This window comes from Mirounga leonina, unplaced genomic scaffold (genome assembly GCF_011800145.1).
Source record: "Mirounga leonina isolate KUSES-001 unplaced genomic scaffold, KU_Mleo_1.0 Mir_170, whole genome shotgun sequence".
NCBI lineage: Eukaryota > Metazoa > Chordata > Mammalia > Carnivora > Phocidae > Mirounga > Mirounga leonina.
This window is the reverse complement of record NW_023270433.1, coordinates 23,259,868-23,275,037: the sequence shown is the minus strand read 5'-3', so window position 1 is coordinate 23,275,037 and position 15,170 is coordinate 23,259,868.

Genomic DNA, 15,170 nt, shown 5'->3' with positions numbered 1-15,170 from the left:
AGCAGGCTTGGAGAAACAAGGCCTGTGGAGTAACTGCTTGTTTCAAGCAGCCAAGCCATAAACCATGTGGAGGGAGCAGCTGGGAACAGAGTCTGGGGTCTGGTCTTGCCTTCAGGACCCCCACCTCACACACCCACCATTCCTCAGTGGGGTCCACAGACCAGGCAGCCTTTGACTTGACATCTACTGGTAGGGCAAGGGGTTTGCTTGTATTTGGACCACTCGCTGGGTAGAATGACCACAGCTAAGGGTCACTCAGAGAAAACCAAGAGAAATGTCTTGAGTAAGGCCTTTATCACAGCCCATTCGCATAGCTAGCAATGTCCTGAAATTGCAAACTGACAAAATAGTATTTCCCATTTTCAAACTATTCACATGGACCATCCAATACAAGGAAGGGGATGGGGACACTTCTATGTTTTTACTCTTCCAAATTTTCCATCATGGGTGGAAAAACATGTCTTGTTTTCTATATTTACGGTGCACTCTAGATTATATAGGGATGATATTCTAAAACCAAAACCGCCCTCAAAAATCTCTTCCATTTCTCTTAAAGTACAGTGCACAAGGTCTTTATTAAACCATTTGCATCTCGTAAACAGGTCATCTTTTGGGGAGAGTTATATAAAAACCCTGCCCTGGTGGCCGTGTCCCTTGCTTTACGAGCGCACGGTTGACTGTGCCAAGTTTAAATGCTCGTGGGATGCCACGTGCTAAATTTATACTGAATTCCTAGCCAGTGCAACTACTCCTCGGGGCTTCCCCCCCATACCTTGGCCCCTGGGGACAGCTGGCCCTTGCCTTCTGAGTTCTGAGGCGAGCTGAGTTTGTGGCCCTTGGGGGACGCCGGCGGCACGGAGACTTGCGTGGTGGCCATGGTAGCGTTTGCGGCTGTGGCGATGGGCGCTCCCACTGCCGCGGCCAGGTCAGGAGGGAGGTCGTCTTCATCACTGCGGTTACTAAAAGCACATGAAGCTCTGCTCATTACAACAATAAACAGGCTGTGGGGCATGGAGGGAGGGCCGGGAGGGGGTGGGGGCAGATGTCTGCCAGATGTCCAGCTTCCAGGATCCAATACAGGGACATTTTTGCCAAAGCCAGTTTGGGCTGGATGTTCTGTCATTTGCCAAGGGATTTAAAAAAAATTTTTTTTCTGTATCACGGAAGACACATAACATTTATCATTTTATCCACTGGTCAGTGTACAATTCAGTGACATTTGATACATTCATGATGTTGTGTACCCATCATCACTGTCTACACCCAAAACTTGTTCATCACCCCTAACAGCAACTCTGTATCCACTGAAGAGTAACTCCCAGGGCCCTCTCCCTGCAGCCCCTGGTAACAGCTGCTCTGCTTTCTGTCTGGATGAATTTGACTATTCTAGGTATCTCGCGTAAGTGGAATCATACAATAGATGTCCTTCTGTATCTGGTTTATTTCACTTACCATAATGTTTCCAAGGTCCGTCCATGTGGTAGCATATATCAAAATTTCATTTCTTTTTAGGGCTGGATAATGTTCCATTGCAACGATAGACTATATTTTGTTTATCTATGCACCTGTTGATACACTAATGTGTTTGAGACCCTGCTTTCAATTCTTTTGGATTGGGATTCCACTTGAAGTGGGATTGCTGGGTCATATGGTAGTTCCCATGCTTAATGTTTTGAGGAGCCACCAAACCAAGGGAGTGGCCTCCCTTAGGAAGGTAAATACAAGCCATTTAAGAACCAACTGCACTGGGTGAAAAGTATAATGGCACCTTTTGTGATTAGTTACAGGGGAGGAGTTGGGCACGCGTGTTTGGGGGCCTCGTAGCTCTGGTCTTGGAACCTCTCTGGCAGAATGGGATGATGCAGGGAGAAAAGTACACTAGACAGGAAGTCATCACAATGGAGGAGGAGTCCAGGTTGGCATTCTGGGTTTGTTTCCGGGGCTTGGATGTGCGGGGAAGGTTTGACCTCCCACAAAGTATGTCAAGGCAGGAAGACCTTTTTAATCTGGTCCTAGTGGCCCAGGACAGAGCAGTGCCATCAATCACCTATTCTTAGTATGAACAGTATCTTCTCAAACTTACAGAAGTTAAGACAAGTCCCTGATCCCCTAATGCCAACCAGATTGCCGCCTGTGTAGTATTAGGGCTAACCCTGCAGGCCTGGGGAGCTCTAACTCGGCACATGCCACAGGAACCACTGGCCATTGATGAGCTTCTGGGAGAACCTCTGGGCCCTGGGAATATCCCGCCTGATAAGGGTGTCACTGCATACCTGACCTTGGGCCATGCCACATAGTCTGTGTTAGCCATGTGATTTATAGTGAAGACCAGCCCTTGTATGCCTAGAGCTTAGGGCCACACGATATCAGTTTGATCTCGGGGTTGGGGGGCAGTTATTGGAGACCAGGTAGTTGTTTCATGACTACATGACTGACCCCCAATAATAACTCTGGGCGCCAAGGCTTGGGTGAGTTTCCCTGCTTGGCATGACTTCACGTATGTTGTCACATGTTGTTGCTGGAAGAAGGAGACACTAACCACATGACTCCCCTAGGACAAGACAAGTGGAAGCTTGTGCTCGGTCTTCTTAAACTCCACTCTATGTGCCTTTTCCTTTGCTGATTTTAGTCTGGATCCTTCCACCGGAATAAGCCATAACTGTGAGGGTAACAGCTTTTCTGAGTTCTACAAGTCCTTCTAGTGAATTGGGTAGTCTTAGGGACCCTGATACACTTTTCCTAAGGGGCTTGCATGTGGAAGTCCTAGAGCTACCCTGGCTTAGGGGTTATGTTTTAGAAGTGATGGCTGAGCAAGGCTGGAGACTAAAGGGTCCATGGCCAGTGAGCACCAGTGTGGCCGAGCAGGGTCCCTCACAGGGGCCTTGTGGGAAACGTGGCCATGGTACACAAACTGAGGTGAGGATGGGACTCACTGAGGAGGGTCCTGGGAGATTTAGGATCTTTCTGTATATGTAGAAGCCTCAAGAGGAGGATGTAGGACTTAATAAGGGGACAGGTGAGGTTGGAATAAGTAAGTGGGAAAACTAGTAAGACATCACATATGTGGATCCATGCTGATGAAGTTAATCAGCTCAGTAATACAGGCATTAGCCCATTTAATTCTTACAACAACCCTGCATTATGATCTCCATTCTTCAGAGAAGTAGACGTTACTCAGTGGCAGATTGTGACATGACTTGCTCAAGGTCACACAGCTAGTTAAGTGGAAGAGTGGGGTTAAAACCCTTTTCTGCCTCATTACAAGAGAAAATTACAACCTTAAAAGCATAGTTATTCAGTTTAATATTATAGGCTATTAAAAAAAAAAACATAGCTCATCTTTCACAGCAGGAAGTCAACTGATGCTGCCTAAAATTGAAAAAGACTCCAAATTCTTGATGGGTTTTATAACCTTTTGTCCTAACTTAGATCTTGTGGCAAAGATAATCTGCTTAACTACACTGCGTCTTTTAATTCAACCTCCGTTTCTGAGGTAAATTCATGTTAAATTCATGAAACAACATTTAATAAGTACAATTTTATGTGTAGCTGGATTCTTTTCTTTGAAATGACTTCCTTCCATTTTAATAATATGTGAAAAATGTCTACAGCAATAGTCATTCAATGTGAACATAGGTTATTTTTGGTGGCATGATTCTAGGGAATTGGTTATCTTTTCTCTTCAGACTTAAGGTATTTTTCTCTTTAGAATATTTTTAGGCTTTTATATGGTGTTTAAATAAATAGTAAAGTTACATTTCTAGAAGCAAATATAGCCGCTCATCATTTCCTAAACACACTGCCTGGTATCAATAGAGGACACTCTTTCCTGCCTCGAACTCTACCTCGAGTTCTGCTTCTCTCTCTTCTCTGCGGGCATCAGCAGCCACATGTTTCTTCCCTAAGTCATTACCTCCAGGACAGAACAAACCAGGAGGTTTGTGTGTATATCCTTAAAAGCATCAATCTGAAAACTCGTTCAGGGAGTACTTGGACATTGTGATGCTCTTGGTGGAGAACCCTAAAATCCAAATCCACATTATGCTGGCCTAGGAACTCAGAATACCCTAATAGCCAAAAGGACTGTGTGTGTGTGTGTGTGTGTATTTTTTAAAAGGGAAATCTGAGTTTTTTCCATCTGTATTCCTTGACACTGTGTTTATTAACTCATCAATATCTATGACTGAAAGAGAGGACTGGTGGTGGTGTGAACAATTTAAGAACTATTTTTATGGGGCAAAAACTTAAAACTGGGAAAATCTCACCCATTAATTTTTCTATTATTATTAATGGGGAAAATGCTGCTATTCTTTTATTTTTGAAGCAAAATACTTTGGAGTAGCTTAAGAAATACACATGTGAAGTTAGAGGTTTGGAAAGGGTTTCCTTAAAAGAGCCACTATAGTGAGTTAAATTTTCTTTCCTTCCAGGCCACGTATTAGTCATTCTTTCCAACATGATTGCATATCCTGAATAGGTGATAATAACATTTGGAGTTTCAAAATGTAAAAGGAAAGTCTAATAATCCTGACAGCTTTATCCTCAGGGGAGCAGATTTTTTCATGATTTAATTTGTCCCCCAGAAACCATTAGGACTGTTAATTATTTGAATTACTCATTTTGGCTTTCCTAGGAAATACAGCTGCTCCAACCCTCCAGCATTTCTATTAAGGCTAATGAGGTGGGAGGTGGTGGCCTCTTCCCTTTCGCCAGGTGCAGGCTCGAGCTGGCTGTTTGAGAAGTACATCCAAAGTCACCCTCCCCAGCCTACACTTTGCATTCAGGGTATCCCCCAAACTGGACCTTTTCTCGGAGGCTTTCAGGTCCTCGAGAAGAAAGGACAGGGAGCTAGTTCATCCACTGGCCAGGTCCCTTGCTATGGGCTAGACCTGCATTATGGCACATCAACCCTCACCAAATTCCTCAGGGCTAGGTATTAGCTCACCCATTTTACAGACAAGGAAAGAGAGGCTGAAAAAGTAATTTCCCCAAGAGTTTAGAGCAGTAAACTAGCCAGGACTCTGACAGAAGCCTTTCTGACTCCAGAGCTGCACGCATTCCCTGGCACTCAAATATCCCCCTGCAGCCCTCTGGTCAATTATACACCCAGGCATAGTGCCACAGCCAAGGTCAAGAAATGGGAACTACCATTGTGATTAGCACTACAGCTCTTACTAAAATACTACTACTCTTATGACAGCAGTTACCCTTCTTCTTTGGATTATAATTATTTGCAATCTGTCTCTCCCTCCAATAAATGGTGACTCCTCAGATGGGAACTGTCAAAGTCATTTTGTTCTTCCTAGAAGAGCCTAAAACAACTCTGTGCATATGGGAGCCAAGGAATTTTCATTAAGCTGAACAAAATTGGACAGGCCCTGGTGGTTCTGGGATACTTTGGGATAGGACTCCTCCCATAGGTCTCACACAGCTCAGTTATTAGCTTTGGCTCTGTTGACAGATCATGCTACCATTTCACAATTATGCCATGGATGAAGCTTTTGATATGAAGCTCCTGATGATTCCCCATCCTGGTATCCATGCCCCTGTGTAATCCCTGACCCTTGAGTGTGGGCTGGCCCTCCTGACTTGCTTCTAACGAACAGAATATGGCAAAGGTGATGGGATGTCATTTGTGATCAGGTTACAAAAGGCTGTGACTTTCGCCTTGTGAGAGTTCTCTCTGGCTCTTCTTGTGTGATTTCTCCATCGGAGAGGAAAAGTCTACATGACTAGGGACTGAGGGCAACCTCCAGACAACAGCCAATAAGAACCAAATCCTGTTCCAATCTGCAAGAATGAGCCTTCGGATGAGACCACAGCCCCTGCCCACACCTTGAATGCAACCTTCTAAGAGACCCTGACACAGAAGATCCAACTAAGCCATGCCTGGACTTCTAACCCACATAAACTGTGAGGTAATAAATGTGGACTGTTTAAAGCCACTAATTTTAGAGTAATTTGTTCCATAGCAATCAATAATCAATACATATGCCAACTATGTAATGTTTTCAGAGAGAAAAGTCAAGTCCCATTATGACCTAAATTGGAAACAAACTGTATTTTGGGGGATGGCTCTTTGGAAGTGGTGTGAGAGGCTAAAAAGCATTTACAACTGAACATTTAGCGTCAACTTTGTGATTATTATCGAAAAACTTGAAGTACAGAACTCACAAACTGTATTGTCTTGTTAACTTCCTCACTCGGGGAGGCTTGATTTCCGGCTTTTCCACTGCTGGTTGGGTAGTTTCCACACGTATAGGAATAGGACTTCTAGAGACATACCAAAAAATAGAACATCACCAACAGAAAAGTTTATGGTAGGAACTGCTTTCTCAGTTAATTTAAACCCTTAATAACATTGGTAGTCAACATATCCATTTTCCTCCCTTCCACTCTACTTATTAAATATAATTTTTAAATATATCATAGAAAGTCCAAAAACAAAAACCAAAATAATAGGGAAGAAAATATAGAAAGTGGGAACTGAATATAATTGGGGTACCACATAAAGCTTCTCTGACCAAAACACCTACCTCCAGGGTTTGGTTCATTACCAGGTTTTGCCAATAAAATGAGCAAAGAGAAACCCATGGATAACCCATTTTTACTTCAAAGTAATCTGGTAGTTATGTTATTTTAAATATAGCACAGGATATATTTTTAAAAGATAAACATAGTATTTAATGTGAAAAGCGCATAATCAGAAGGCCTTTAAGACTTTTTCTAAAATATTTTAATTTTGTGTATGTGAAAATGTTAAAAATTGTTTCACTTCTGTATTTCCTCAAGAAAATATGCCAGATAACCAATGGACCCTATTCAAAACAGTGATTTTAAGAAAAAGCTTTCACATATTTTTGTAGTGGTTATGACTAATTTCATTTCAAAAAAATCAGGGGGTGCCTGGCTGGCTCAGTCGGTTAAGCATCTGCCTTCGGCTCAGGTCATGATCCCAGCGTCCTGGGATCGAGCCCCACATTGGGCTCTGTGCTCGGCGGGGAGCCTGCTTCTCCCTCTCCCACTGCCTGCCTGTCTGCCTACTTGTGCTCTCTCTCTCCCTCTGTCAAATAAATAAATAAAATCTTAAAAAAATAAAAAATCAGAAATTACCTTCTGGGACCTAAGGACATTAAAATAAGTTGAGGTCCTCAGCAAGGAATCTCTGGCAAGTCAATGAACAATCCCGAGCCCCCATTTTCTCCTCTATTTAGTGTCTAATACGGTGGTAGGCATGTGGCCAGTGCTTAATCAATGTGTGTTGAATAAACACGTGAACGAATGAGCAAATAAAGAAATTGGGGTCAGCATAGTCTAGATTCATGATTTCCTCAAGCTGGGACCCTGGAGTCAACTGAATATAGTCCCTGAAAGAACTCATACTCAACCAGGGAGCGCATAACTTCACTTCGGTGGAATGGCTGGCATCTGGAAAGCTCTGTGGAGGAGTTTACACTTAACCAGATGGAGGGAAGACTTCCAAGGTGGAAAAGAGAGTAGAGAGCTACAGAATGCAAGGTGCTGGAACCGCTAACAGGTGAGGTCCTAGCAGAAGAGCAGGGGATTTCCACTAGAGCAAGAAGCACCAGGTCATAAGGGGCCTCAGGAGTTTACACTGAAGGCCAAGGTGTCACTAAAAGTTTGAGGCAAGGGAATGGCATAGTCAGACTTGCTTGTTGGAAAAACCCTTAGAGCAAGGAAACGAATCCTGGTGAAGACAGGCTGGCTGGGAGCATCTTCAAAGACTGTGGCAGGAGGTATCCAGGCACAGAGACGGTGAGGGCTTGCTGTAGACTGAGATTCAGGTCATGAAGAGGAGAGGACAGATGTGGGGGAAAATACGAATATTGAATTAGCAGGACATGGTGATCAATTTTATAAGGGGATGAAGGAGGAGAAAGTCAAGGACTCCCAGGCATCAGATCTGGACGAAGGGTAAGTAATAATGCCATTAACCAAGACTGAAAAACAGGTGAAGGGTTAGTGCGGTAGGATGGGAAGAGATGAATTAAGGTTTTGCGGCGTCCAGGAGGCAGCTGGGTATGTGCTCTGGAGTAAGACAACATTATACCAAGGACACAGATTGGGAATCAAAGGTGACATAGAAAAGTGTGAGTTTTATTTTTAACATCAAGAATGCCCCAGAGCAGTGGTTCCTGGATCACCTGGGGTACCTGCTGAAATTCTGGTTCCTGTCCAACCCCCCCCACCCCCCTACAAAGATCTGAAAGGTCTGGAGTAGGACCCAAGAGTCTGTGGTGGTTGTTGTTTTGTTTTGTTTTTTAAAGATTTATTTATTTATTTATTTGAGAGAGAGAGAGAGTGTGTGTGCATGGTGGGGAGGGGCAGGGGGAGAGGGAGAGAGAGAATCTCAAGCCAACTCCCCAGTGAACATGGAGCCTAATGCAGGGCTCAGTCTCACGACCCTGAGATCACGACCCGAGCCAAAACCGAGAGTCTGACGCTTAACTGAGCCATGAGGCGCCCCTAAAAGTCTGTGTTTTTAATGAGAGACTGATGCAGTGACCCTTGGACCCATTTTAGGAAACCACCTAGAGATACCCCACCAGTATTAGACCACCAAGGTGGCAATGGAACTGCCATGATATTTATAGGTTGTTACTTACTTGGGCTGAGAGGGGGAGGGTGTCTGCTCTCTGTGAGATCAGAGGAGGAAGGTTTTCCTCTGGGTTTAAAGTGGTGATGGCCCGGAAGCTTTAAAGAGCATGTGTGGGGGCGCCTGGGTGGCTCAGTCGTTAAGCATCTGCCTTTGGCTCAGGTATGATCCCAGGGTCCTGGGATCGAGCCCTGCATCAGGCTCCCTGCTCAGTGGGGAAGCCTGCTTCTTCCTCTCCCACTCCCCCTGCTTGTGTTCCCTCTCTTGCTGTGTCTCTCTCTCTCAGATAAATAAATAAAATCTTTAAAAAAAAAAAATAAAGAGCATGTGTGGCTCTAGTACTGTAAAGGAGCTTAATATGAAGAGTACATCAATGGCCAAAGGAAGAGTGATAAACTGAGCTGGGACAGAGAGCAGAAGTCCAGTCCTAAAGGGTCTCCCGTGCTCTGTTGAGAAGTCTGGACTCCACTTTGAGAGCAGAGCAGTCTTTAAAGAAAGGACATCAAGTAGGGGAACGACAAGGTCTTATCTATATACTCCTCACCTCAGAGTGATTTCTTTGTTAGCACAGCAGTTAGAAATAATGAAACTGAGAATAAGCAGCGTTCCTGAGACTTAAGCGAAGTTGTTTTAAGCAAGTCTTTTTCTATCTCTTCATACTGACGTTCCAATTTTCTTTTTTCCTTACTGATTTTATTTGCAAATGCCCTCGTGAGTAATGTTTCGAGGATAACGTTGATGATACAGAGTATTGTTTCCCCATTCAAACAAGAAGCAACAGACCTTACATTAGCATCCTGAAGACTGGATTTCTTATTGATATTTACAAATGTTGATTCCTCTTTTCCAACCTGTTAAAGAAAACAGGCCTGTTAGTCAAAACTGAATTATCTTGGTGAGCAAAAAATGTTTTCAGGTCTCCAACATTCAAAGGATTACAGAAATGTGAAGGTAGCTCAGAGAGGTGGTTCACTAAGTACTCAGTCAATGACAAATTTTCTTCGGTGTTTATATAAGTTAAGAAAAAAAAATGTTTTCATGAGTCATTCCCCATCATGGGGATTAACACTTAATCATTCAAATGTAATCAGCACTTGCATTCATACTTTTATTGAGCACCTGCTATGTGCCAACTCATACTTGAATGAGAAAGGGAGAGTGTGGGAAAAGCCAAACCCACAGCTTAATCCCCCACCTGACATTGCTGATCAGGAATAATAATCAGCTCTATGCTCACATACCAGTTACAGCTTACAAAGGAATTTAGAATCTGTCTTTTCATATCAGTGTAACAAGCCTGGGAGGAATTACGTCATATGATTTTGATGATTTTGATAGAAGCCTTGTCCTCCTCCCTCCGGTGAGTCCCACAGAGAATGGTGGGGGAGGAAGGGACACCCACTCAGCCAGGGAGGCCAGCTGAATGTACGCTGGAGGTCAGAGCATGAGTCTATGGCCTTCAACCCATCAACAATGCCCCAGTGAATAACTGTACGCCAGTTAATAACTCTTGGTGCTGAAATCTCTGTTCACATAGCGGGTATGGCTCCTGTCTCCGGGCTGGACCCTGCCGGACACGGTATCTCGGGCCTAGAGGGCCTCCTTCTCCTCTATGGCAGGAAGGAAATCCTGTGGCGTGAAATCAAAGGGAGGCACCAGCTCCACGGACCTGGGCACTCACTCGCGATGCGTTCTCCAGCTGGGCTTTCAAAATGTTACACTTCACATGGTCGGCTATGGGGGAAGGCAAAAGAGGGGTCTGAAGAGTCTTCTCGGAAATTTTTTTTTCTTCAGCCTGTGACAAACCCAAAACACACGCAGCCGATTGTCAACAAAGAGGAAAGAAAACAGCTATGTTAACCTTTCCCATCAACTGTAACTGCAAATAACACTCAGTCGTAAACACCTACACGAGTGCGTCCCCCAACTCCTTATACGTGCGCCCCTGCTTTTAGTGTTTGCAAAAGATCCACAAGCACATCCTCGTATCCTCGTGTGAATCAGGGAGAGGAAACGGGGTGAAGGGTCGTACTAGACGATGGGGTGAAGGGTCAAAGAGAAGTGACTCTTCCAGCTAGGGGCAGCTCCGGGACTCAAGCTTCGGGTTTTCCGTCCCCTAGTGCAGTGCTGTTTTCCCCCATAACTGCCACTCTTACATAGAGAGATTCAATCCTGTGACTTGCTGGGGAAAAAGTGAAAAATAGGCATTGGCAGTTTTACAATAAAACTTGCTGAAGTTTGTGAAACTTGTATCCATGCCACCTCATTACAGAGTGTCTCAGATGTCGGTAATTTCGTACCCTACCTTCACTGTTTTGCCATTTCCTAGGTACTCACTGAACATGTACCTATAATTTATTTTATTTTTAAAGATTTTATTTCTAAGTAACCTCTACACCCAACATGGGGCTCGAACCCACAACCCTGAGATCAAGAATCCCACGTTCCATGGCCTGAGCCAGCCAGGCGCCCCAACATGTACCTATCATTTATATGATCCAGTTAAGGTGGATTACCTGGGGACTACCTATTTTCAGTGTGTCCTACACACTAATATCTTTGAAATAATAGGCTTTGTGGCTATTTATTAGAGAAGACATTATGACAACTACATAACTATGAAAAAATACTCATCTATGTGTATAACCTGAAATCATCTCTGATGGTACACACACCAGGCTGCGAATGGAGTCTTAATGTGAGCCATGCCTATGGTGGTCAGCGCATATCCCAGCGCTGACGTGGTGCTTTGCACACAGCAGGTGCCCGATAAATACCTACTAAAAAGATGATAATGATGTATGGTTAAAGAGATGTGTTTAATAAGAAAGGTGTAAGACCCTACGACGGCTAGAAGTCCCAATAGCAGGACTTGAGGCGACACGTTGGCTATACAGTGTACAGGACAAGAACAAAATGTTCTAAAGCTCCAAAATGAATCCGATTTGCTAATTCAAAAGTCCAGTTGAGCACCTTGGTACACATAGCAGGAGTGTTATGAAAGTGCCAGAGGAAGTAGAGGGCAATCGGCTGGTTGACATTATTTAATAAAGAAAAGAGAGCACAGAATGCAGTTTCCCAGCGGGACCTCCAAATGCATCAAGGAGCCCTTGGTAGATTGAGTAGAATGAAGCCATTTCATGTAACAGCAAGATAAGCAGGGACAGAAGACCTGGATTTTAATCTCAGCTCTCGCCTTGTTTGGCACCATAAAACAAAAATGATGAGGATGGTGATGATGAAAAGAAAAATAATTCCAGTCGCTCACATTTACTGAGAGCTTGTTGTGGACCAGCTGCTGACGAAGCACATTTCATTGCCTCCTCTCATTTGAAGGCAGATACTGTCACCATCCCCGTTTTATAGATGAGAAAAACAAAGCAGAGAGATGGTATGTCACTGGCCCCAGGTCACACAGAAAGGATGCAGAAGAGCCACGAATCACACTCATGATCGAGTGCCTCCAAGATCTTGACCGCTCAGCCATACTGGATCCCCTTAACCTCCCTGAGTCTCAGTTTCTTCCTTCATAAGATTACTGTGATGAGCAAATGAGAAAAATAAAAGAAGACGATATGAATGGCACTCTTACGTTAGATTCTTTGGTTAGAAAAGAAAACACAACTGAAAAAGAGCATCAGACATGAGGGCACTAATGATCCTAAGCCATCGAATTGGGTATAAAGAGAACAGACTCTTTTGGCTGGAATCATTATCCTAAAAGACAGGGAATGCCCCCAACTCCCAAAACAAATAAGTAACTCATTTATTTTGAAAGATGAGCTTGGTAGTATAGCTCTTGTGTTTGTAAATCCTGCCACATGAAGCTAATTGTTTAACACCAGCATGGGTGTTTTCACTGGTGTGTGAAGAGTTAATTTTTAAATTAGATTTAATTTTCTGGAATGATATGCTGGAATATAAGAATAAAAAGCCCACTTGGAGTTTTTGACAATTGCTTAAGGGGATATAGTTATACTGACACTAATGACCGAAGATCTATTTAAAAAAAAATGAATGCTGCTAAATAAGAAAAGAATGAGAATTCAGCATTGGTTTTCCCTTTGAATTTTAGTCCTTTTAAACTGCTTTTTTTTTGGATATAAAATTGAAGCTGGCTTGTTCCTGTTCTACCTGATGAAGCAGGAGCTACTGGGCGGCTCTAATGAATGGATGCAGGTGAAGACCAATATAAATTTGGGGAAATCTGACTATCATTCTATGCATAGGTTTGCATCAAAGTCATCTCTAGGAGATAAAAATCTGGATTACAATGAGTCCATCATTCCAGCCTGAAAGATGGTTCCAAGAACCGTGCTTTCTCTCTTTTGCATGACCACGCATTGTGTTTTGCATTCAATTTGAATGGTGAAAGATGCCTTATCATTCAATATTGAAATACAGATTTAAAACATACAAGTGAATGACAATCGGGCTTTGAGATGATTATAGTTGGAAACAGTCCATCTGTTTGGGGGAAGTGGTTTGGGGATAAAAAAAAGGATCGGATGCACTTTTTACAACATTGTTTACACATTCGAAATCTGGTGAGATTTAAATCCCTGTGATAACTTCGGGTACAACTTTGGACCTGGGCAATGAAAATGTCTTCTCACCATCAGATCGAGAACAGGAACTTATCCAAACTTCGAAGAATCAGAGGATTCTCGATCCTTGAGACTGGGAAAAATCCTTGAAAGCCCTGAAGCCATTGGTCACCAACTGTGGGGTGAGGTCCGTGGCACCGAATGTGTGATTAAGGACAGTCATGGTGTGAAGTAACGTTCTTTGCTTCTGTGTTAGGACAAACTCAAGATTATCTGACATCACTTTAGCCCACTTGCTCCCTGATGCATTTCTTCAAGTGGAAGGAGAGAAAAAAGGGCTGCAGGGAAAACGCGCAGCAAATCACAGCTGTCTCAGATGCACCTTAACCCAGAGCGACCACGCCTGCTGACGGCCCACCAACATTCATGGCAACTGCAGATTACACAGAGCTTGTGAGCCGTCTGCGGCTTGTTCTCTGCTGTCTCACCTCACAAAATATGTTTGGATTCTGCCAAACTCTGGATAAGCCTCTTCAAACCATTTATTGCATGGATTGCAGAAAACAAGTTTGAAAACGAAGAGACTGAGAGAAAGAAGACCATGCAGGGGGCGCATGATATATTGGGTTGGTTTCCCAGCGCCTCGGATGGGCCTGCTCACTAAGCACCCGGTGACTGAGTGAATGCCGGCGCCATCCTACGGGAGGGATTCTTTCCAGCCGGCCATCGAGGAGGGTGGTCTAGAAGAAAAAGCAGGTGAGCAGGCCCTTGATGGTGTCAAAGGGACTTGAGGCTGCCCTTTGGGGGAATGCAAGGAAATGAGGGTCTTGTGAGAAATCCTGGAAGTCTGGCATAGGCTGGAGGGTTGGCTACGGTGGAGGAATAGCCCAGTGTGGGTAAGGAGGAGGGGTGCTTCTCAGGCCAGATCTTCCAAATGCTTCCTATTCCCTCTTATAAAGGGGGGGTGAAGCGAAGAAGCATCAGAGTGGAAGAAATGATCCGCGAATGAAAAAGACTACTGCTTTGGGGATTTTAAAAATTAAAATATGCGTAAAACACTGGTTCCCAACTAGGGCGCTTTTGCCCTTTAGGGGATATTTGTGGAAATGTCTGGAGATGAAGTTGGTTGTCGCACCTGGATGGGGGTGCTCCTAGAGCTAGCGGGTGAAACCCAGGGATGTTCTCACACATCCAGCAACGCACAGGACCAGCTCCTCCACAAGCACAGCCCAAAATATCCGTAGTGCTGAAGTCGAGAAAGCCTGGTGTACAAAACGGAGAGGCATGCTGGAGTGCAGAGAGCACTGGGCCGGGAGTCAGGGGCCCCAGAATTCGTCCCCTGCTGTGTGACCTCAAGAAAATAATTTCCCTTCCTCTGAGCTTGGATGGTAAGAAAGCTGAACCAAATGGTAGATTGAATCCAGCCCTGACATTCTACAGTTCAAAGATAAAATTTGGCTTTCATAAGGCTGCTTATGGACTATAAGAACAGGTCTAGCCAAAGGAAAGCTTTGCTCCAGCCCTTTTTCTCTCTTCTTCCCTCCTGCCTTCAGTCCCTCCCTTCTTTACATCAGCAAACAGTTACTGAACATCTACTATGTGCCAGGCATTGTCAGAGAGAGAGAGGGTGCTATGGACTGAATTGTCCCCCCACCGAATTCATATGTTGAAGCCCTACTCCACATAGGATGGTATTTGGAGATGGGGCCCTTGGGAAGTGAACAGATTTAGATGACGTCATGGAATGGGGCCCTCATGATCAGAATAGTGGCTTTATAAGAAGAGGAAGAGAGAGGGGATCAGTCGGTAGAGTATGCAACTCTTGATCTCAGGGTTGTGAGTTTGAGCCCCACATTGGGTATAGAGATTACTTACAAATAAAATCTTAAAAAAAAAAAAAGAAGAAGAAGAAGGAGAAGAAGAGAAAGAGAGAAAGACTGAGCTCTCTCTGCAGGTAAGGACACAGCGAGAAGGCAACCATCTGCAAGTTAGGAAGACAGCCCTTA